This window comes from Tympanuchus pallidicinctus, unplaced genomic scaffold (genome assembly GCF_026119805.1).
Source record: "Tympanuchus pallidicinctus isolate F22 unplaced genomic scaffold, pur_lepc_1.0 scaffold2, whole genome shotgun sequence".
Taxonomy (NCBI): Eukaryota; Metazoa; Chordata; class Aves; order Galliformes; family Phasianidae; genus Tympanuchus; species Tympanuchus pallidicinctus.
The window spans coordinates 48876718-48902064 of NW_026294721.1; the positions used below are offsets into that span (position 1 = coordinate 48876718).

General features: G+C 34.8%; 1 long non-coding RNA gene across 1 annotated transcript in view; it reads left to right on the forward strand.

The window, feature by feature from the left end:
• Positions 1–17609: 17609 nt before the first annotated feature.
• LOC128080738 (uncharacterized) overlaps positions 17610–25347 on the forward strand; it is a 216288-nt gene continuing 208550 nt past the window's right edge. Inside the window, exon 1 of the long non-coding RNA XR_008206864.1 lies at positions 17610–17682. This is a non-coding gene — a long non-coding RNA (uncharacterized LOC128080738). The remainder of the gene's footprint in view (positions 17683–25347) is intronic.

The following is a 25347-nucleotide window of genomic DNA, read 5'->3' on the forward strand; positions in this document are numbered from 1 at the left end:
AAAGTGAAGCTTTTAAGTCAGCAGTTGTTGGAGGGAAACAAGGGGCAGAAAATATCTGTCTTGAAGAAAAACCACGAACTCCACATGTTGTGTTATATTGATCTTTGGACTTGATTCAACTCATCTTAGAACTTCAGTTTATGCTAAGCTAAGCTAAACACACTGTGTTTTTCTATTGCAATTTGATTTTCTGTTCAATGAGTCTTTTGCAAAAATCTGTCTTGTCTTTGTCACTTTGCTTTTTGTAATCCTGGCCAGTACACATTTAACTTGTTCATCCATCACAGTCAAAAGCTATCTTCATGAATCACATCTTGGTGCCAATGTTAATCACTTATTTTGTAGGAGACAAGAAATTGGATATGCAGAATTTTCAATAACAATTTATCCTCTGAAAATCTGGATCATTGTCAACACATTATAGAATATATTCCAAAATATATAGATTCTTTAGACAATTAATTATTTTTTTCTTTTTCATAATTAAATTGGAAAAGGTTTTCTTCTAGACATATATTAACATTAAAATACCAAACTAGTCTCTACAACTTTATGTACAATATTCATACATTTAGGGGTAAGCCTACACATACAACTGTTTGTATTATAAGGATTTATAATTTCATTACATTTAGATGACTTGGGGAAGAGTAAAAAAAAAATCATGCCAAATGTCATATTGAATTTGTGTTGAAAGTAGTCTCAGGTTTCAATAGGGCAGAGATGAGTGAGGAGAGTTGATTAGTTACACTGCATTATGATACAAAACCATAAAAAAATCATTTGTAATATTGCTGTTTATATTTCAATAAAATCTAAAAGGCTTACATTAAGATCATCCCCCCAGCGCTAGGTCTTGTACAATCAGAGAATAATAATCAGTGTTTACTAAAGAAGCTCTTGGTCCAAAAGGATGAGAGCGCAAGAGGGAAAATATTTAAATAATTTCCCCTCTCATAATTAGAATGATTGCTAAAGTATATTTCATGTAACAGAAGAGTAAATTTGAGAAAGGTAAAGTAACATATTAACATTATTAATTTCTCACATCCTATGTGAATGTGTCCTTGGGCTGCTCCTTAATTACTTCTCTAGTCCTGAAATTCATAGGTTGTAGTCTGAGATCTGGTCTCTGGTTCTCAGAAAAATTGATGTTAGTGAATCAACAGGGATAGAAAGGAAGTATTTAAGTATACCTGATGATATTACTCGTCTTTAAAGCCTGATGCCGTTTTCATTTGATCTGTTGACAGATTCCTACTGATTTCCACAAAGTCAAATCAATGTCTAAACATAAAGAATTGCTAGTGCAAGTTTCTGTATTCCTAGTACTGTGTCCCAGTTTTTGAAGGATCACTTAAAATAATGACTTAGTATTTAGTTTTCATTCTTTATTTTTTACACTATCTAGTTATTAAGACAAGTCATAGGGATAAGATTTATTTATGCTTATGCTCGTTCTTCACTTGTTCCTTTTAGAGCTGAAAGTGAGAGCATCATTTTCTTTCATCAACTTTTCTGAAGAGATGTAAGAAAATGTATTTATTTTTACTTGATAGGTTATAATTGATGAAGTGAATCCATTCTGCTGAAAGATTATTCTTAATAATCCATCATACTGAATGTTATCTACTGTTTACATCTTGTTTCACATTAACGTGTTATATGCAAACAAATTCCAGAAAATTGTATTTTTCAATCTGTAACATTTTACGTGGCTATTTTAAAATATCTAAGGAAGGAAAATAGGAGTAGAAAGTCAAAATTAGTTTCCTTTTGAAACTATGGATATATAGGCCTTTTTTCAGGGCCTATGGAGGTAGTGATTTTTTATTATTATTGTTCTGAAACTGGTGCAGAGATATCAGGAAATTGATGACATTCTGTAGAGTCATGCATAATAGTGATTTAGTGCTTATTCCACAGCAGTTTTCAGATTCTCTCCTCTTCCTCCTGCAAGATAAAAAAAACCATATTGTTTGTTTTTTATAGGAGCGATGTTTAAAAAAGATTCACAACTTAATTGGCAGAAGATGCTGACTTATACAGAAACATCAACTTATATATTTCTTCTTCTTAAATGCTGGTATAAAATCATGGACTTGAATGGAACCACTCACATAAGACTGTGTTTTGATACATTGGTGAATGAGGATCGTAGCACTATTTTTATTTCTGCTATTGCCTAAAGCTGAGCTTAAATTTAGTAAAAGGAGAAGATAAAACAGTGTTAGAAGAAATAATTCTTTTTCCTTAGTCACATCAGCAGCAAAAACACAGCAAATGGCTTACTGCTATAGAAATCCCTCAAATTGCTGTGTATTAAATTGACATTCACTGCTTGAATCCATGCCTGTGTCTGCTGAGATACTGAATGAAATATTTGAACAGAAGTAACAATAAGAGAGCTGAAGTTAAAATGCTTTATTTGAAGATACTGAAAAGTTCAGATGTATCTTTTTCAAATATTATTGTCTCATTTGACATATGAGATATTTATATATATTTATGATATATTGGTAAAAAATAATGTATTTCATAGTATTAGGTAATAGCTTCATGCCTGCAATCCAGTTAAAGCTTTTTCATATGCAATTATTCTGAGTGAAAAAGCTACAATTCATAAGAATTTGTGAAGATAGATATAGCACCAGAGAAAAAGAAATTTCTGCCTTGCTATCTGCATGTTGTTTTACAGAAGCTTGCAGTTCTGAGTCAGATTTTGTTATATATAGTTTTTGTTCAAATCTTTTCTTTAAGCTAGATGAGTAAATCCCATCTTCTCTGATCTTATCATAGTTTTCAGCATGTTAGTGCTACAGGCAAGACTTTATATGTATTGCAGCAACTCTTAAAATAAGTGTCATTTCTTTTGTTATCCTAAAAGATCCATGAATGTTAAAATATGAATCATAAAATATAAATATATACACACAGATGCATGAAATTGCACTTGCATGTTTTTCATTACTGCATTCTGTGATATTAACCAGTTGTATTGGTTTATGTAGTGCCATAAAACTACTGAACTGTGAGACACATGAAACACAGTTTTAAAATGGAAAAGCATAATGCTTTAAGCTATATCTGGTTTTAGACCTGGAGACCCATCAATGACCTGCAGTAAAATGAAATTACGCACACATTTGTGTACACAACATTTATTGGAACCAATTTCTAGATGAGAGAAAATGGATGGATCTTATCAATCTGATATTCAACAAAGCATTTAGTGCTGTGACACATCATAATGCGAGTGCCTGCTGATATAAAATTAACATAGAAGTTAGAGTAACTGTAGTACAATTAAAAATTTGAGCAAAACAAAGGGCAAAACAACATTGTTGATTACCATTCTGCACGGAAGAGCATTTAACCCTTTTCTAAGACTCAGATGGTCAATCACTGTTTTCATGGAGCATTGTGACACCAAGGCAGAAGCAAGATAGTAACATTTGGTAATAGCCCAGTGTCAAGACTGTGTATGCCGGGGGACTGCCTCACCTGCAACTGTATAGAGATAACAGCAGCGAGTCTGTAGGATTATCTAATACTCAAGGGCATGGAGGCATGTTTACAGAACATTTATATTTATTACAGAGTAGTACAAATCACTACTAGATCAAAAGGATGAATATATGTGTATATATGTACAAAAAAATATTACAGATATTACCCAGAAGAAAGAATATGTATAACGGGTTATTACGGGTATAGCATGAATTAGTAGTAGCAGCAGTTAGATACAGTAGAAAGGCAATTTTTGAGCTAAGAAAAACAGCAATACAGCAGCAGATATGGTTGGGGAATAATTAGAGGTTCAGCAAACTTAGCATTAATATTATGACAGCGAGTTGACTTATTATGAATAACAGTAATGTAACAGCAAACATCACAGGTACTCTTACTAAGTCTGTACTCATCACAGCTATATATGAAGGAAAAAATAAACAACCATACGTGATAAGTCTATATAAAATATAAATATAAAGTCCCCAGCATAAAAGGCATCAAACCAATCCCAGAAGGACTGGCCAATGTCAAACTGACCTCAAGAGGTGTCTTATTAAGTTAAGAAACCAAACTCAGAGAGGAAGAGAGAGGGAGACAAACCAACTGCCACACCAGAGGTCTAAAACAAGTCCCAGAATGGGACCAAAGTGAGGAACTGAGTCTTATTCTGGTGATCTATGTCATGGTGTGTGGAACACTGCAGAGTGGAGGAGTCAGCATCATACTTTCATAGAGTTAACTCAGTGTTCTAGAAAAGCTTCATCCTACTTCAGGTAATAGAAAGAAAGGAGCACGTACAGCACAGGATGCTTCCAAGAGAAAGAAGCTCAACTTGGAGTAAAAATATCAGTGAGACTGAGAGGGTGTAGGTAACCAACCAAATGCCAACTGTTAACTTCTGTCCTACTTCTGAGATGGTCAACAATTATGTGTTTCTTGTTCCCATTTATTTTCTTCAAACAAAGCTTTTATTTCTCACATCACTTTCCACTCTCTCAGGCAATAAATTGTCCCTTCGTTTTCTTGTTTTGCCTTTATCAAGGCAATCTTCAGGACAATCTTCAGAATGCCTCTCAGCTATACTTCAAGGATATCTTTTGTAGACAGGCTAAGTTCCCAGACATGCAGACATGTTCTGTCAGCGTTCAGCAGACATTTTGTGTCAGAATTTTCTCATCACAGATGGGTTATCTGTGTAACTTCTGTCACCCAGATCTGAGACTCTTCCTTGTTAAGGACCAGGTTCTACATGACATATGGGGATACCTGAATGATTTTAAGCTGGGTCTGTTGTGACAGGATGAGGAAAAATGGTTTCAAACTAAAAAAAAAAAAAAGAGGTTGCCTGGTTGCCCAGAGGGCAGTGGATGCCCTGACACTCAAGTTCAGGCTGGAACAGGGCACTTAGCACCTGATGGAGCTGTAGAGGTCCCTGTTTATTGTGTTGGAGTCAGATCAGATGGCATTTAAAGGTCCCTTCCAACTCAAACCATTCTATGATGTTGTTTATCCAAAGAATAATGTATTTGAGAATACTGAGTAGTATGCTACAGTTCTGTGTGCCCAGAAAAAAAGAATTACTGCAGTTAAGTATTGAACAGATGCAAATAGAAAACAGACATATTTTAAGCACAGTTAAGGCATAAAACCTCCTTGTGGAGAATATAAGTTTTTGTTACAGCAGATACGAAGGGCTGAACTAGTATTTCAACAGAGGACATGGAAACATAAAAGCCTGGCTACACTTAAGCTGTGATTTGGTATCAGGATTGTCTGGGGAGATGCCTTGCACTCTTTGTTCTGCCACTACAGCTACACCTTATCCAGCTAGTAATGCCATATTGCAAATATGTTTTCTTTCTCAGCTGCAATTAGAGAATGCTGTTTGTGTCTGACACGTTCATCCCTGATTCTCAGATTACTAATAGTCATTTCAAGCAGGACTGTCAAGAATATTCTGATAAAAGACCACATAAATGTAAGTTACAGCTTGGTTACAAGCTGGGGCGAGACTGGAAGACTGATTTACAATTGCAGGAAATGGACCTTATGGATATTTGCTGCTAGGAAATTCCAAATGAGGGGGAAACTAAGCTTAGTACTGAAAGCGATAGTGACTGGGTGGGCAGAGCTCTCAAGCAGCAACAATTTAGATCAAAAGTGGAAGCACTCATGTTCTCAGGAATGAAAAAGGCTTTATAAGCCAAAATACAACAATGCAGGTGTGCTGCTTTCAGACTGAAGCAGTGTGATGGCATGCTGCACTAATTGAGCCAGTGAGAACTGAAGGATCTGTGCCACACTAGAGAAGGATTTCATGCTCTGTAGAATGACAGAAAAGATACTCTGATGCCAGCTTCCATCACCTTCTTGTTACCTTTTCAAAACAGCACTTTTGTACTTTTTCATGTAGAGTAACTCTACTACCTATATCCACATTACTGTTTACTTGACAATAATTAGACTGATGATGTCTTGAAAGCACAGACTAAAATAATGTATATGAATAGTTTCTTATTGCTTCCTCATACTTCACAGTCTCACTGTACTCTTATGCTTTGCCTTGTCATATAAAAGGAATAATAGCATAATTCAACCAGGTATTTTTGCTCCATATTGGTCTATGTTCTAGGCAAAATAAGGTTTGGTTTCACAATTTACGAGGAAAGAGCATGCTGCTGGGTAAAAGGTATTCATAACCGGGCAGCTCAAACAAAGCCTTTTGATGTTGTTTTTTGGATCTACTCTTCAGTTTAATATTTTTCTTTTTTTTTTTATTCCACAGCATGTGGCAAAATGCAGAATGTGTACTGAACGTTCATTCATAAATTCCTCTATAGTTGACTATAAAAAGACTACTAATAATAAGAATTATGTTTGACTAAATCAAACGAACAAACAAAACAAACATGTACATTCACTTACAATTTTGATATTTCTCCCTTTTTCTATTTGTCTTTTCCATTTTCTTAAATTTTTTAAATACGGATAAATCTAATCTTTAAGCAACATGTAGAAGAAGCAGGTATCTGAAAATGTACATTTGATGCTGTAAATATTGGAATCTCAATAGCTTCCAGTTACCTTGGAGTCTCCTGTCTTCATGGGATTTAGAGGGACTAGTATTTACAGTCTTTGACAAATATTTACAGTGTTTAGTTTCTTTATCTTAAAGAATTAATGTACAATATCTATTTTTTTTTTACCCCAAGCAAACACAGAGTAGGAATTATTTTATTTACTTGTTTGATATAGTATGCAGCAGTTTATTTTTTGTTCACTCCTTTAGCTTTTCTGAGAATAAAATTGGCTCCTCTCCATACGACTGCACTTTGGGAACGAAAAGGAATGTGCATCACTTAAGCCTCATCTAAGATTTAAACCAAATGCTTTAAATAGGATTTTTGATGAGTCATAATTACTATACAAGGTTTCTGCACATAAGTGAATGTGATTTACCTGCATATTTTACTCAGAATGTAATTACTTGCCAATCTATAACCACTCAGTGTTACTGGATCTATTTTTAGAATTAAATCCTTATGTATCTGTCTCTTGCCATCACAGAGAGGACCCATCCTGTGTTCTCCAGGGCTCTTGGAGGAGATCTCTGAAATCAGAGAAGTTTCCCATAAGACAGAATTTAGAATAACTGAGATGATTTTATACATAAATTATTTCTTGAGAAATTCTGAAAGCAAGTGTTTTGATTACTTAAAGTCATGCTGCTAGATTAAATATAAGTTTATTTAATGGAAGCTTTCTTAGGAATCAACAAGTCAGAATGACATATCTGTCAAAAACTTCTGCTATGAAATGATCCATTCTTGTCATCCCCTTGGGCTTTTTGTTTGTTTGTTTTGTTTTGTACTTGAGGAATAACCAAATCTCATTCAGAATGTATAAAACCAATACAGTTTCCTAGTTCTTGTATGTTTTATTTGACCTAATTACATGTTACGTAATTTTCCTTTTCATCTTCAATGCCCTTTTTCTCAAGCCATGCTGTTTTGCATGGTCCACTCCAGACATTCTTAGCCTCAGTTTTCTTCTAATTTCCCTGATTTCTTCCTACAGAAACAAACGTCATCAGTTTTGGACCAATTCTATCATCATGCAAATGTCTGATGAGTCTCTTAACTTCTATCATCTGCTCTTAATAACCTATGTTCTTTTAGAAGCTAGGTGGGAAAAACTTTGCCAGTTCCTGAGGTGGTCCTGAGCATTCTACATAAAATTCATAATCTGGATTTCTCAAGCTGCCTTCTCTAAAACTCTATTCTTGTTTTCTTAACTTCATTAGATACCAAATTTTCTATTACTATATTGTACTATAAATATATATTTTTCTTCCTCAGGCAACTCACACAGATCCTTCTTTTTACTTCCCATGTGTTTCCTTGTTATCCATTTTCATTACTCCCATATTACTTCAATATTGCCCTGTTCATTAATATTTTAATTTTCAACTGGGTTTTTTTTTTTTTTTCCCTAATTTCTGAAACTATAACATCAGAAATTTTAAAAAATGGTGACCTTACAACTGTGTGATTGCTCCCCCATTCTGTTGTGAACCAGACAGAAAGTATTACTTGCCAAGCTTCAGTTTTTGGTTGGGCAGTTGCCAACATGTGACTGGCTAAAATATGTTTATTTAATTTATTGCAATGTACTTTTTGTGATGTGCACCAAACTGTTCCTTGCATTTTCCTTGAGCAAAATTCCAAATATCTGAAAACTACCGATAACTTCTAGCCATATGAAGAAATCTGTTTATATGGATTTTCTCTGCAGATGAATTGTTTAATTGAAGAGCACAGCAATTCTGGTGGCAAATTGCTACAAATGAATGAAGTTAGTGAGTGAATTATTCCAACTCCATTAGGATATCCTGGAGAAGTCTTCATTAACTAATATTTTACTTTAAAAGAATCATTTAAACTATGCTTCTATTCTAGCATAATCAAAATGGATTCTGGGAAATCCTTACACTTGTATTTCAGTATTTGACAAATACAGTAATAATAGTGGCCACTGTTAATGAACTATTAAAACTGTTCAAGAACTTTGAAAAAAATTAAACATGCAAGAAATTGGTGCAGTGCAAGTATGCATATTCTTATGTGTTCTGAAATTTTTATATTGACTTTAGATAAGTCCTAAAGCATTCCCAGATAACTTTTATGAATCACTACGTAATCAATATAATTAAAAGCTGTGTGTGAGTATCTGGTTACTAAAACCAAAACATGTCCTAAGACATTTAGCAGTGTAATTGAATGTCATATTTCTCAAATAAAACAATCAAAATACTCAAACAGACAAATGTATTCATCTGTCAGTACGTTGAAGGGAACCTGTCAAGAATCCTTTGTCCTATCTTTCCTGATATTGTGCAGATGTTTACTACTACATAGCTTCAGATGAAGTTGTCATCACTGCTCTTAGTTAACTTTTTTTTTTTTTTTTTTTTAAATTAACAAAATGCTTTTGTCTATGATCACTGAGAAAAGGGCGCCCAGAAATTTCAGACCTTCACATCCAGGCACTGTGCAACATTTTGCAAGCTGGACACAAGCATTAGTAGAACACAAGTAGACTACACTGATAAGGCATATGTCAGTGGGTAGGCAGACTGACTTAATTTGCATCACTGAATTACATTCAGTGTTACATTTTCATGTCAAGTGAACTTTGACCTGTGGAGTACTGCAATTCACTGTGGAAAAACAAAAGATTTGAGAATAGAGTAGAAAAACTTCAAATTGTAAATGAAATTCAAATTTACAATTTGAAGTTTAGCTGCTCTAAAAGTTTCAGAATGTGCAGACTGACGAGTTACACTGTTAAAGTTATGTTAATTTTGCCCAGTTTTATACTTATATGGAAGCTTTGATGTTATAACTTTTTATCCTCTGGTAGTGATGTATGGTAATGTTCTAATCAGAGATACAACAGAATGTATTTCAACAAGAAACAGTGCTCTATAGGAATAAGAAATACTGAAGAATGAAGAAATTCATCCATGTTATTTGATCTCAATGAGGAGGGAGACTTATTTTTTAAAGCAGTAAAACAGTATGTTGCTCTCTAATAAGGCCTGACTCCCAGAAAAGCCAAGTGCTGGCCATTCCAGTGCTTATGGTTCCTTCTGTTCGCAACCCTTCGGGCTGTAACAATTTGATAAAGTTTTATAGTATGATCTTTGAGCCATGGTCTTGACATGTTAACTTGGCAAAGAAGCTAGACTAGGTTACTTAACTGTATGTTTACACAGAAATTTGAAATAAGTTCCATATTGCTTCATTATTTTTGGAGAGTATACTAGGTACATTCTACTTTATTTTGTTATTCGTGAATAAAGTGCATGTTTGCAGCATGCCCTAACTTACCATGACATTCTTTAGAGCCAATATCATGCTGGAGGGTTAAAGAAATCATAGAATCATAGAATCACCAAGATTGGAAGAGACTTCCAAGATCACGTAGTCTGACTGTCCACCTACCACCAATATTTCCCAACAAAACCATGTACATTGGTAAAACATCCAAACATTCTTGAATACCTCCAGAGATTGTTACTCCACAACCTCCTTGGGCAGCCTGTTCCAGCAGCTGACCACTCTTTCAGAGAAGAAATTTTAAACAAAGAAAGTTATTATGAAATAGGTTATTCAGTCAGTATTTTTGTCAGTATAGCCAGCCTTCAAGACCCAACAAGCAATCAAGATTATTTGGACTTAATTTGCTTTGGCCTTTTTTTTTACCCTTACTTGTCACTATTTATAAGCACCTGGGGACATTCCCTTGCTGTCTTTGAAACTCCACTAAGAGTGCTAGGAATTCCTCACCGCTGACATAGTGAGTTACTGCAGCCTGGCTCAGTGCTCCTGGAGTCAGAGCAGTTCATGTTAGACTTCTTGCCTTACGTTCCAAGAACCACTGAATAGCTGTGCAGATGTGGGGATCTAGGGCAATGTTTTACATTTACCCAAACAGGAAGTTTGTTTTGAAATAATATTTTAATTTAAGACATGAACAGCATCTTATATGTTACAAATTGTTTCTGCAAAAGCTTCTTTTGACTTCATTTATTTTCATTTTTCATCATTTAAGAAATACATAATCTCCTTTTCACCTTAAACTGTAGCATAAGTTTTCTCAAAATCTGTTTGTCTCCACTAATGTTTTACCTTGAAGAAACATCATGCTTAGGATTTTTCTGGAAATGTGCTTAGCTATAAGGAAGACATGAAGATTATTGCTCTCCTTTCCTTGTAATTCAATGACCAAGCTGCTTTTTCTTTTCTTCCATGGGAATAGGTCTTATTATCAGTATGTGTATCCATTACAATTTATTTAAATAATAATATAATCCTTAGCTCCGTCTGACTATTAACAAGGTTCCATTTTTTATTCTTCATTATATCCATATTCATACTGATGCTAATATTATTACACTACTTTAGGAATACTGTCAGTAAAATATTTCTCACTAATTGGATTTGTTTGAGAGAATTTTAGATATACATTCTATTTTTCCTTATTTGGCACAAGATATGAAAACAAATTTTCAAGAGGATGACACCGAAGAAAAGTTTACATTAGCTATATTTAAACATTTTAAGAGGAGACTATTGATTGGCTACATATCCAGCTGCATTCTTCTTTTTATTTCCTCTTATCTCAATCTTTAATCTGCCTCATTTTTCTAAATACTGCAAAGTACATAACGAGAAACTGCCACTTAGAAAAATTACCTGAGGGCATTCTGACTTTCTGCTTGAGCTTTATTTTGTCATTTATTTCTATTAACGATCATTAAGCAATTTAATAATTATAAGCCTCATTAGCATTTTAATGAGACTAGTGGCCATTGCTAAGTGTAATTAAATTAGTTTTATTGTATGATATTTTGAAGCTGTGATTAAATCAAGTTTTACTGTGCTTTGAAGAACAAACCTATGGAGATCCCTCTTCAATAACGGTCTTGTTAACTTATGGGGAGTCTGTAACACAGACATATCCAGGAGAAAAAGGAAAAATATTCCCTGCTGAGGTTAATCATAAAAGATGAAAAATCAAATGCTCCTGCTGCCATCAAGATTACCAATATATTCTTAGTGGTAGTAGTAGGCCTGTTAAATAGCATTCATTGTAAATAGCTTTGTGGAATCTATTTTTAATTTTTAGAAATACCATCTAGATGCTGTGGTGAATTGTTCTTCATAAATCAGGGATAGAATTGTATAATGCTTACTCAGACAAAACTCCTGTTGAGTTAAAAAGAAATTTCACAACAGTAAGAACAGCAGGGTATATAAAAGCTAAGTATTACTGATGTTTGTTGTTGTTATTACTATTATAGTTTACAGGAATACATTAGTTACTGATGAAAGGCAGTGAAAAGAAGAAGAAAAGGGTATTACAACCAGAGTCAGTATAATTCCAGTGGTCTTTAGAGGAATTTTTTGGTCAGAAAAACCATATAGAGCAAAGATCAGGCATTTTTCTATCTGCACTCAACCTCTCTCTGTGAAGTCTTAAGTACTGTCACTGTATTAGAACAGTTCAAAAAATGAATGGTTCCTTTTCCTCATCTATTTATCAGCTGAGAACTGTTATCTGTCCTCCACTAAATAGTTCTCTTCTTTTGTTGACATCGTGATTACACTTGAATGCATTGCACCACTTAGCAGTACTCCAGTGAGCATAAAATTAAAGAATACACGAGTTTGCATTTGATTATTATGGTATGAGATGTTAAGTATATTTATGGCTGCATAACTTTTTCCCATTTTAAAATGATTTTATCCAAGTTTTTTCAAGCTCGAACTATTTGGGATTACATATTCCATCCAATTGCAACATAAAGCATGAATAGAGCCCATGAACCAGTTCGTTCAAAAAACAGTACGTAATTCTTAAAGACCACCACCTATGTATGGAACCATATCCAGGAACCACAGCTAATTTCAGAATTTATTAGCCGCCTAGAAAAGACAGCTGAAGGTCCTCTAACAGTGACTGGCCTAATTATGTTTCTCCTTTCATTAGCGCAGTAGACAGACAGACAGACTTTTTTACCTTTTTCAAAAATAAGCAAATTTTTGAAGTGATTTTACAGTTTCAAGGATGAGAATGTTGGGGTTAAGAAGTGTCTTGGATTCAGGTAGCCCATATACATACATGCTTTTATGTGGTCTCAATAAGAGCGATAATTTCTTCTGAGAGCAAGACGGCATTTAGGTTGCCCAGACTGAGAAATCTTAAGGAAAGTTTTCATCAGATTAAATGCCTGTAACTGTGGAAAAATGTAGCAACAAAATGACCAAGAAAAAACTATTTGATCAGTTCTAATATAGGGAATACATATTCATTGGTACTTTAACTTGTATGTACTTTAAAGAAAGTCTACTTAGCATCTGAAAAGCTGTTTCTGCTGTGACAGTTCACAGGACCGCACAGGACTTCTTGCCAATAAGGCAGACAATTGAATAAATCACAGATTAACATTATTAGCAGCATTATATGCTAGGAAAAAGCCTAACACTTATATTTGAATTCTGGCTATGCAAAAACAAACAAACAAACAAAAAAAAAAAAAAAAAAAAACCAAAACAAACAATTAAAAAAAAAACAACAACAAAAAACCTTTAACCTGTAAGTAGTCTTATGTGTTTGTAGGGTTTCATGCCAGCCTGGAGGAAACATGTCTGCAGTATACCTTTTTAAACAAAAATCTTAATTCTTTTCTTATTCCTCTTCTTACTCCTCTTTTTTTTTTACCCCAAATCTTGTCATTTTTCTACACATAAGTACTGAAGTGCTTCTGAATTCAGCTCACATATTTAGGATAAAACATAGCACTCTATTTTTAGCTCCATTGTAACTTTTGATGAACTGCAATTCATCAAAATTAGGGATATTGCAGTAAGTAATTCTTCTGTTGTCACTAGGCTATTCCAGCAGTATTTTTATAACAAAGTAAAAGTTCATAGTACGTAAAACCACTAAGAGTGTCCTCAATGTCTGTGAGAAAAATATGAGAGAAGGAAAGACTTTATACTGAGAGGAAAAAAAAAATGGATCATTTCTTACTGATCTCTGACATTGGAAGCCTGTTCCCAGAAAGGTATTTCTAGTTCTTTCACTGGTGTTTAACAGCGCAGGAACCATCTTGACTTCACTTGGGAGACTTCTCTGCAAGCCATCAGTGCTAGTTGCTGTGGGAATTCCTATTGTAGAGCCCAAATGTTTCTTCAAAAATTGTTTTTCTGCTTCTGTGTGTTTCAGATAGAAGTGAGTTTAGGAATTCTATTCCCATGATGGTTGTTTCATTCAAATACATGAAGAGGTAACTGTCTCGGCTCCTGTTTGCTATTATTTGCTCTTAGACCTTGTTTTAACTGAGACTACTAGGATTACAGAAGGAAGTTTTGAAATACCCTCAAGAGTATAACAAGATAGTTGTGTTTTCTGATGAATAGCTTCACAGAGAATGTAATTATGCATTTTACAGGATAGCAATTTGTATACCACATAAAGCACATGTTTACTTGTGGGAATTGTGTGGTTTTGCTGTAATTATTAGAGCCTATTGATTGTCTTCCATTATGTTAATGTTTCCAAATTAAGCAATATGAAGCAATTTTCTGCCATGCTGTATCTTAGAAGCCTTAGGGATATTATCTGCAACTTTTTCTGCAAGTCTAGAGGCCTTTGTGAATAGAAGTTATAATTCACTTCATTGTAAGTTTTTCTCCTGATTGTAATCAATGAACCTTATACCATAGAATATAAATGAAGTGACAAAGGAGGAAATAACCCTTCTGAGGTAGGAGAAGGGTAATGGTAAAAGGCACAATGAGCATTCAATTGACTTCTTCAACAGAAATACTTTTGCCCTTTCTTTTGAAGAACGGCTACTTTCAGATAATCATAAGCTGTTTGCAGCCTATGACCACTTTAGTGGAGAAGAATAATTTTAATGATGAGTCATTATTGTAATTGCTTTAGCATTTCTTGCACTAGTTAAGATAGCTTATTTCTGGCCATATAGTACTTTATTGGCTTTTGAAATACTGTATAGTCTGTTCAATTTGTGGAAAACTGTCAAAGGAGAATAACTGAAAGTTAGGGGTGGAAGAACCAAAAGATTTGTGGCAATTATTTCCAAGATCAGCTTCAGACAAGTTGTCCTAATTTTGCTTCTTCTAATCTTACTTCAAAAATGCACACATTTTCTCTTTTCATTTCTACGAATTTCTTTTAGGCTAATTCCTGCCACTCACCATTCCGGTTCTATTGATTTGTATTTTATTTTCATTTTTTCTTTATTTAACCCATTCTGAATTCTCCCAGTTCATTCTAACTCAATTTTTATTTCATATCTTATGTACCTACACTTTTGTTTCTTTTTGCTTCCTAAACTTGTTCTCTTCTGTGCCATCTTTGGTTTTGTTACTCTGTTTTATCTTTTGCCCTTCCATTTTCATATATATATTTCCTTGTTTCTTTCACATGATAGCACTCATAAGAAAAAAAAAAAAAAAACACAGTTTCTGAGGTCGCAGGCATAATTATGTCTTTTCATTTCCCTATGCCTTAAAGTGCTGCAAAAAAAAAAAAAAAAAAAAAAAAAGGAAATATTCAGATGCATATGAATTATGCGTGTGCCTCTAATCAAATGTGAAACCCCATGCACCTTTTGAAATGGTAAAGAAATATCACAATTTCCCGAAATAGTCAGAGAACCAGAAATACTTAAGTGAACAAATTTATGGACATACAAGTCAGTAATTGTTAAATAAGAAAAATAATGAAAATATTCTTGCATTTTTAGCCATTTCTAGCAATAATTTCAAATCTTTAAGTTTGCATGTATCTCGGAGAAAAAGATGCTATTTTATTCTTTTGCAATATCATTAGCGATTTAGAACAAAGTCTGTACTTGGAATCCAGAGAATGTACATTTCTTTTATTTAAAAAATGTAGTTTAGTAAATAAACATATGTTAAATACCAGTTTTTTGCTTGATTTGTTTCATAATGATAATTATGAAGGTTTTTTGTCCTCTCTTTTACTGGTTTCACTAGTAGATTTTATAAATCATCCTTCCAGCGGAGGGCCTCGATGATAAAGGGCCTGGAGCATCTCACATGTGAGGAAAATCTGAGTAACCTGGGACTATTCAGCCTCGGGAGAAGATTGAGGCGGATCTGATTAATGTTTACAAATATCTAAAGGGACTTGGGAGGCAAAAGGTTGAGGTCAGGCTCTTCTGCTGTGTAGGGGTAGTACAAGGAGCAATAGCCTAAAGCTTGAACATAGGAAGTTCCATACAAACATGCAGAAGAAATTTTTTACAGTAATGGTGATGAAGCACTGGAACAGTTACCCAGAGGAGTTGTTGAGTCTCCTTCTATGGAGATATTCAAGACTCATCTGGACTCCACCTGTGTGACCTGTTGTAGGGAACCTACATTAGTAGGGGAGTTGGACTCAATGATCTCTTGAGGTCCCTTCCAACCTCTGCGATTCTGTGATTATGTGATTCAGAGTGATAGATCTATCTGAACTGAATTGCAGTAGCCCAGCCCAGTACTAAATTTTGATTAAAAATTATACCACCAAATTGAATAAGCATAAAAATTAATGGGATTATTTTCACTGCATCTATGGATTGTTAGCTCATGTGCTTGGGGTAAGAGGCTTGTTTCCCTCAACTGCTTCCTTATCTGAGGTGAAAAGATAAGTATTTTCAGAAAGTCTTAAATGTGTTTACTTGTGGTTTAAGTCATCCTCTGATCTTTGCACTAAAATGGACTGTTCTCATTACCAGTTATAAACAAAAAAGATGTCCTTACCAAATGTCATACATATGGACAGTTATTTAAACTCAAACTACACTGCACTTTGGTTTTGTGTTATTTCTGTAACACTGGGCTGAACAGTGATGGAAACTCTGGTGGCCTTCTTGTGATATACCTCATTTAATCTATGCCAAGCCACATGAGTAATTCTGCTGGCTACTGGAATCCCAACTCTTGAGTAGATTTCTATGTACCTAGTCTTCTTACTCAATCTTCCTCTGGATGAATCAATCTATTGCTGCTATATCTTCCCATCAAAGCTGCTACACAATGTATCTGAGCATGTGCATTTCTGTTCAGATGATGAGTAAAGCAGCTTTTTTTTTTTTTTTTTTTTCCCCAGCTTATCAGAATCCTTTTTGTTCTTTGACAACAGTACTGGGCCAAGTACCTGATGACCTACTTGGTGTTGTTGTAGGTAGTTGAAGTGTTGTGTCTGAGTCCAGGACTAGATAGATAAATTGAATGGCTCTTCAGACTTGACCTCTGTTTTTAAGAAGCTGATGTTCACTAGAAAGGCTTCTTACAAACTTTCAGAGTCTTTGAACATAAAAGTTCCTTTCAAGTTAGTTAATTAAGCCATTTAAAAATGAAGAGGTAGAATGCATTTAATCTAGCTTTTCATACCTTCTGGAAATGATAAATAGAGTGCCTTGAACAAAGATGCTTAATTCAAAAGGTGATGAGCATAAAGTAAAATAGTGCCATCTGGATTAGAGGAGGAATTTGTACAAGAGAATGTTCAGCAAATATTACTTCAAACAACTTACACCAAAGAAAAGAGACCATGGTAATATTTATAAATTGTTATATGTAATCATATTTTTCCTAGTAGAAGATAGTGGCAATATTAATTCAATGTTTTCTCCAAATATTTGTTTATATTTCAGTAAAAATTACAGAAGGAGAATTAAAAAAAAAAAAAAAAAATGGTGAGAGCAATAATTCTTAGTTTTAGATAAAAAATTATTCATCTGAGTTTCAAAAAAATTTTGCAGAAAAGCATAAATAACTGTCAAGGCAATTTCAATTTGCATATGGGTAGTATATGGGAACTGTTGAGTCACAGCGTGAACCACTGATTGGTCACCTGAGGTAAGCACGGAGCCAGCCATAAGAGCACAGGTGAAGGCAATTCAGCTGTGTGGCTGGAAGGGGTGGACCTTGGCCACACTTCTCCTAGACCACCCCCCCCCCCCCCATTTAAGGGCTGACTACCAGGGGTAGTTTTTTTTTTTTCTGGAGATTCTTCATCTTGGGAGTTTTTCCTGCAAACTTAGATCTTTGGATACAGGTGAGCATTTCTTCCTTGTTTGTTTCTTTTCCCATTTTCACCACTATAATTTTTCCACCTGTAACATCTCTCCAAAGCATATGGTATTATTTCAAATCATTTTAGAAGGGTGAAAATTGGAGCGTACATTCCTGAAGTTCAGATATTACTAGTTTACTAACATCATTTTGTTTACTAAAATCATACATTATCTCAAAATTTTCTAAATTCACTTCACAAATTGTTCTTGTATTTATCACATGTTTATGGTTTACAATTTTCTCTTTTTTTTTTTTTTCAGTCTCTTTAATGCAAAAACAACTTACAATTTCTTAAATGCAAAATTGGTTTTTACGTTAATTTGGGAGGAAAAAAGTGTAAAAGAGTACAATCAGAATAATTTCTGTATGGTAACAGCACATCTCTGAAACTGATTCTTCATTTTCTATGTTAGCAGAGCCCTCAGTAAGTAGTATTATTTCATTTTGGATCCAAATACAAATGCACAGAGGCTATTAATATAGTAGATAACTATGCCAACTCTCAGTCTCAGAAATCTCTGTATCACCAGTTTAGTGGAAGGCAATAGTTGGTCTGCAGGCTTCTGTTTTTGGCATTGAGATTCACTGTAATGAGAAGTTTTCCTGATAGATAGGTAGTTATGTTACTTGTGATCAATAATCATTAAGCCATTAACAATATTAAATGTCTTATTTTTCATAGATGTATTGAACTGTATGTAAACATCTTAACTGTTTTGCTAGAGGTGTTTATATTTCAAAGGTAAATACTTTCAGTTTGTACAAATTTAGAGCCTCAGAAATAAGCCTTTTGGATTAGAAAATAGAAACTGGAAAAATCGTAGGAAACACTCCAGATCTGCAACAGAATAAATGCTACTGAACTGATCCTTCTTCATTACTGAAGGTCAGAGTAAAAAAGATTGCATATTGAAACCTATTCAATCATAAGTGGAAACTTACTGAACCGACTTAAAAAATGCTTGCAAAAGCTACTTTGAAAAGTATGGACTGAGGAATTTTTAAAAATGAAATTGGCTTTGAAAAACAATGCAAGTTGAGTTTTTTTAATGTAGTGTAGTATTATCAAGTTGGGTAAGATTAATTTACTGGGAAATGCATAATGTAGTTAAGCAAGTAAATGTGGTCAAAGAAATAAGTGTAGGGTGTATGATAATCAATTTGAAATTGCTATGTCTAGTAGTATATCAGTGTCAGTGTGTACATGTTAAAAAGCTGGTCATAAAATGAAGGAAGGGCTCTACCAGTGGCCAACTCTATTGTGTCAGTCATGTTGTAGATGTAAACATTCTGTATCCACAGATATTGAGAGTTATGTTTTCCTCATTCTTTTTGTAATTAAAAATATTTCTGTGTTTAGTTTAAATTCTTTTGGTATGTGTTTTATGCATATCTGCCCTCTTCACCTACAAAGACAAAAACGCCCAAATCTTTACATAGTGTGTTTAATCAATGGGGCAACTAGATTAAAGTTTAAATAGATTCTGAGCCCAAGCAATTTATAGGAAATTTTCATTTTATTTTGGAGCTCACAGTGAGGGAAAAAGTAGGAAGTCAGTTTTTCTGGGTACTTAAAAAACAAAACAAAACCTGGATATAACTGCGTATGTGAGGAGCTGGGAAGAAAAGCTTCAGCATTCTTTCTTTTCCATTTCTTTTCCTAGCATTTATAAAGTGTATTTAAAACTTAATAGGATTCTAATGTTGCATTTTTGTCTTGGGGAAATATTAACAAAAGTCAGTTACCTCCTTTAATTTATGAGAGTGTAGTAGATTTACATGAACAAATGTTTTTTCTTTGAAGCATTACATGTGTACAGGTATATGTAATCAAACCTTCTGTCATGTGTAGCTGTTCAGGTTGCTGAACAAATTATTTTTTTTACATCAAGGTTCTTCTACTTTGTTTATAATTCCAATAATTGTCTGCAATCACAGCTTTCCTACATCTGAAGTAAAAGGGATAATCTTTTTAGTGTATGTGACAAGCTATGCTGTAACTGTCCCTGTTGTTATTGTAATTTTTTCCTGACAATATATTTTCACTTTGTTTAATGGTAAGCTGTGCTTCACATTATTGTTCTAATTTTCTCAGAAAAAAACATCTGGAGATAGACATATAATGGTATTGCTCTGGTAATAATTATGTTAAATAACTGCAGAAATGAGATAGCACATAACATTTATTATTATAATTCTGGTGCGATTGCACTCCAGTGAAGACTGGGGCTCTAATCTGCTATACAACATATGAAGAGAAAAATTTGATGAAATGAGCAGGAATAGAGGAGTGAAGGAAAGAAAAGTGAGAATGAGAGCAAGCAGGTGATACCTGTTGGGATTGATTGAGCTCAGCTGGGAAGGCTGAGGGTGTAACTGGACCTGCTGGTGAAGGCTTAGGGGATATGGCTGCCTGCTTGAAAGCAGTTGTAAACTTTCCATGAGAAAATATTATTATAGTGAGTAACTTGAAACAAAATACTGGGCATGGCAATGAAGGGGAGTCGGGAATGGGGAAGATAGAATTAAATGCTGCTACAATAATTTATTCCATATTATAGCAACTTTTTGCTAATCAGTCCTAGTAAGCTGTTAGGAAGAGCTAAATAATGACTAATATGAGCTACTAGAGGCAGATATGCTGCTGTGTCAGTGACAGAAGCTGAAGGCTGTGCTCCTGTAACTTGAGCGGAGCTACTCTGTGCAATATTCCTACTTAGTGAAGTAGCTACAAATGAAAAAAGCTTCAGGAGACCTTCCCACGTTATGGGGACTCTGAGGCACAGAGTTCTCTTCTCCCAGTGTGATGTACTCTCAACCAAAGCAGTCAAGGGGTACATAAGGGATCTTGCTGCAAATGATAGTTTCTTCAGGTACTACTCATGGTATACTCTTTTATTCTTCTACTGCATTACACAGCTACTTGTTACTGTTGTCTTTTCTAGCCAAATGCTAATCTAAGCCCTTGTCTATTTGGCTACTGAACTTATTCTCCCATGTTTTGTGTTTTTTTTTCCTTAAGTTTTTGTACATTTCTGATGTTTTCTTCCTTGAACCATTTGATTTTGTTTCCAACTTTCCTTTTAGTTCTCTCTTCATCAGTTCTTTTCTAGTCCTGTTTTCCCATATCTTGTCTCATTCATCTATTTCATTCTGTTTTCTTCATGTATCCCTCAAGTGGACTTTGTTAAGGTAAGAACTAAGTACTTACCAGTACTCTCAGCTCCCTTATAGAGGTCTTTTTTTTTTTTTCTTAATTACAAGCAAATCTGTTGTACTTGCTAAAACAAATATTTCCTTCTGTGACTTGCTTGTCCCCCTCACCATATGGGCATGAGCTGCAGATGCCTGTGTAGAAGCTGCAGAGTAAAGTGCTGCTTCCATTTGGCAAAAACCACTTGACCAACCAATATTTCTCTCTTGGGAGGGAAATTGAAATATGGGAAATGCATGGGAAAATGTAACTTGGAAAGCTAACTGCAAATAGGATTTTTTTAAAAGGCAACTTCAGTGAGGAAACTTAGACCTAACTGTGAACTGATATTTAATCTGTGATTTTAGAAGTTACTAAAAACAACTGGCAGTCACAGAAAGTAGGATCACTCCAATTACTCCTTCAGTATATGAAAGCTTGCTCTGTTTCTTTTTTTAAATAAACTTTCCAAAGGCATAGGAAATGTCAGGTGCATGAGAAGTGAAAGAGAAATGTCTTTGTATATTCTTTTTTGATGCTCTTAAAAGGTGATCTTGTTTCTTCTCACGCCCATTTCCTGCTAATTATTGCTAACTGTAATGCTGCTGCTTGTAATCTTATTTTAAATGACATGCTATCGTTCCCTAGTAAGAATTCTTTTTTTCAAAAATATTATTTATTTAATCATTGGTATTTTAAAGCTTTTTTAGATTAGTGTTCTTTTTTCTTTTTTAAGCATGTTGATTGCACTTTAATGGCTGCCTACTTTAGGACCAAACAAGTTCTTTTCATTTACTATCCCTAAAATCTTTATATTTTCTAAGAACTCTTTCCCACTGGGGAAAAAATACTGATGGAAATGTGAAGTTGTGGAAAAAAATGGGTCTGATCCCAACTGTAGGTCATATTCTTCAAAGCAGTGGCAACTTAAGAAAGAGATAAAAAGGTGTGTATGGGGGAAGGTATGTGCTGCTATTAATGCTGTGTTCATTGGTGCAGTGGAATCTGGGATACTAATGTATCAAGTTTTTTAAAAGAAACAACAAAAACCAAAAAAGCACACCTCCCAAACCAACCAAAAGATCCCAACCCAAGACAGGGTAAGGTTATGTTGGCACCACTCAGTGGAGGGTGGTGTGGATATCTGAGTTGGTGCCTGACTACTTGATCTTCGATTATCTACTGCAGCATAATGCAGCATGATTATATTATGCAAAGACAGTATATCTGTCTTCCCAATGTAATGGGTATGCAGTAATATAAGCTTTGCCTCTGAAGCATAGGTTTTCTTAGGTGCAGCTTTGTGTTGAGATCTCTATGCTAGTGTGACTTGGGAGCCTGTAACCTTCAGGACAGGCATTTCTCTGTAGTGCTCTGTGTTGTACAAAGCATGTTCTTACAGTCCAGGCCCTCTTCTAGATATTTGGCTTCAAAAGTTGTGTTTTTGGTTTCCTTGTTTCTGTTTTTTCTCCACACTGATACATGCATAACTGAAAATGTTCAACAGATCTTTGCCCAGTCCCTTTAGTTGCTATCTGTCCCTGTGTCCCAGCTTTTGTGAATTAAAACTGAATGAGGTACTCTGTTATTTCCATTGTCTTACTCAAAAGAGCAATTAGTTGTTTTCAGAACTGTTGTCTTAAGTTCAGCTTCATAGGTTTGTAGACAAGGTATTAGCTATTTTACTTGAAGAATTTATCAAAAGTTCTATTTCCCTTTTTTCTTTTTCAAACCAAGGGAGTAGTTCCTCTTTGCTTCAGAACTAAATGAGTAGCTCTAAAATACGAATGAAGCTGAGGATCTGTATTGAGCCAAAAGCAGGGTGAAGTTTTCTTTTCAGTGGGCTATTACCTTTGCTTATGCAGATGTGTTAAATTGCTTGTGGGTAGTAAAACTTCTTTGTGATTTGCTCCATTACAATTGACTTCTGTAAAACTTTTATTGACTCACTGTGGCTTTTTGTTTTTACTTTGTTTTGGTTCTTGGTCATCCTTAAATAGTTCCTCAATATGTCATTTTTTTTTGTCTGCCTTTGTTCTTAAATGTGTTCTCACGGTTGTTACGAAGTGGCTTTCCTAAATCTGTTAAGTAACTCAGAAGTTTAAGTGACTCTATGAACTATTGATTCCTAACTTAGAATTGACTTGAACATGTTCATGTTCATTCTGCAAGATTTCATACATTTTTATACCCACCACTTCACGAACTGGTAAAAATCTTGATAGTTTTTGACTGTCACATCAGTAAGATACCTCCTGTAAGCTCCTGCTAGCAGTGAGCATAAGGAATGGAGTTGATTATTCTGTGGTTAGCTGATGTGTGCACCTTAAGCCCTGTCAGCCCTTCCTAGCAACAAGTTGCTGGCAGTCACTTGCTATTGCTATGATTTATCTGCTGCCAGCTCTCTGTCTGGCACATGAAGCTGGAATGGATGCGTGCAGCACTGCTGTGTTTGAGCCAAGCTGAAGGTGTGCTTGATAGGTAGAACAATTCTTAGAGTGCTTACTTGACACAGTCTGCAGATTTGCTGCTGCCCTGGATGCTGCCCTCGTTATTAATGTGATTATGAGGGGAAATTAAATCATGTTAAGATAAAATGACATTTATTATAAGATACCACAGCTAGTTGGAAAAGCTCATAAAATGTAAGAGGTCAGGAAGTATTCTTGATATACTCAGGCTGAAGATCCCTCTTTCATCTGCAGCTGTCCTGTTTTCCTTCTTGGTCAAGAGCCAGGTAAGAGATCTGAGGCAGTTTCCCATATTAGTCTGTCCAGATCTCGTGGATGAGTTCAGGTTTTCAAGTTCTTTCCTTCTGTTAGTTTCTGTCCCTGAAATAGACCATTTCAGTGACAATAGACACTGCATCAAGGTTGGATTTTTCTTGTTGTTTCTTTGTGTTTGCTTTTTTTTTTTTTTTTTTTGTACAAATGTGTAGGATAGTGTGATCAGCTTTGCTTTGTGTGCCAGTAAATAAGAGCTAATTGTGCCATTTCCACCAGTTGATGGTATTAAGCTGCACTTTCCATTTTAAATAACTCTGTGTATGAAAAACATTGTGATGCAGATGTTCAAAAAGAATAAATTTAGCTCCCTAATAATTAGGTATAGTGATGGTTAACTGCTTTGGTCACCTGATCTCCAACATTTTCCTTCAAATTCAACAGACCTTCCTTCAATTTTTCCCTATTCTTGTTGCACAATTGTGATTAATTGTGAAAAGCAATTATTTGGTATGGTGTGGATTGTGGAAATTGAAAACAAGTAGTTGTGATTTGAGTTTCTGTGTTTGTTTCTTTCTGGCTAACTTAATTTGACTTGTCAGAGATCAAAAGCAATTGTGTGTGAACTTTACCATTATGTTTTAATTCATATGGTTGCTAATGAGTTATAGAGAAAATACACAGATCTGTTGCAGTATAAGATGTGCGCACTGTAAACTCAGGTTTGATATATGAAAGGGCTGCTCCAGAAGTAATGCCTTTTATTTTATAATGATGGCCCTCAACATCAAAGGTAGGTATTGATATGACAGTAGAGGTCACACCTTCCTGCCAATGTTCCATTAGATGTTGTTGCAGTGACAGATGGCAGCAGAAGGGCAGTCTGACAGAATGACATCTGACATTGAAGTGCATGTGAAGCAGAAGTGTGTCACTGAATTCTTCCATGTGGGCAAAAAATGGAACCCACTGACATTTATTTCCACTTGTGGAATGTTCATGGAGCCTGAACAGTGGATGTGAGCATGGGGAAGCGGCAGGTGGTGCATTCCAGCACTAGTGATGTGGATCACCTTTGCTGGTGCAAGTTAAGATGCACACAGTATGCAGGCTCTTGTTCATTGCTGGAGAAAATGCTCAGCTAATGATGGTGACTATGTTGAAATACAGTGTTTTATAGCTGCGAATTTGCTCTGTCAAAAAGTTTATTGTATTCTTTGTAGTTTCAGTGGCAATAAATAGGAGTCATTACTTCTGGAGCAACCTCCATAAGCCAATTCCAGCCCTGAATTTAAACATCGCACAGACATCTCAAATGCTTTTTCTTGTTATATTGTACTTTGACTTTTATCTAGGAACAAAGCAAACTGATTACAATCTTTATTCTTTATACAGAAAAATCAATTAAAGTTATGGAATATAGTTCAGACAATGAAGTATATAAAGTATTTTCTCTTCAATATAGCTTGATCATAGATATGCTCAGCTTGCCAACCAACATTTGTGATGGCTACCATTTTTTTCTGTAGTGGGGAAGGGGAGGGGGACGGGAAATATATTTACAGTCAAAATACTTAACAATTAAGAATTGGAAAGGAAGAAGTATTTAGATGTGGGCTTAACTACTTTCATGAACATTGAAGGCCTGACTTAATTAATGTTAATAAAATCCATGTTTACTGTTTCAGTTAATAGAAGCTGATATTTCTCTGTAAGGAAGGGGAAATAC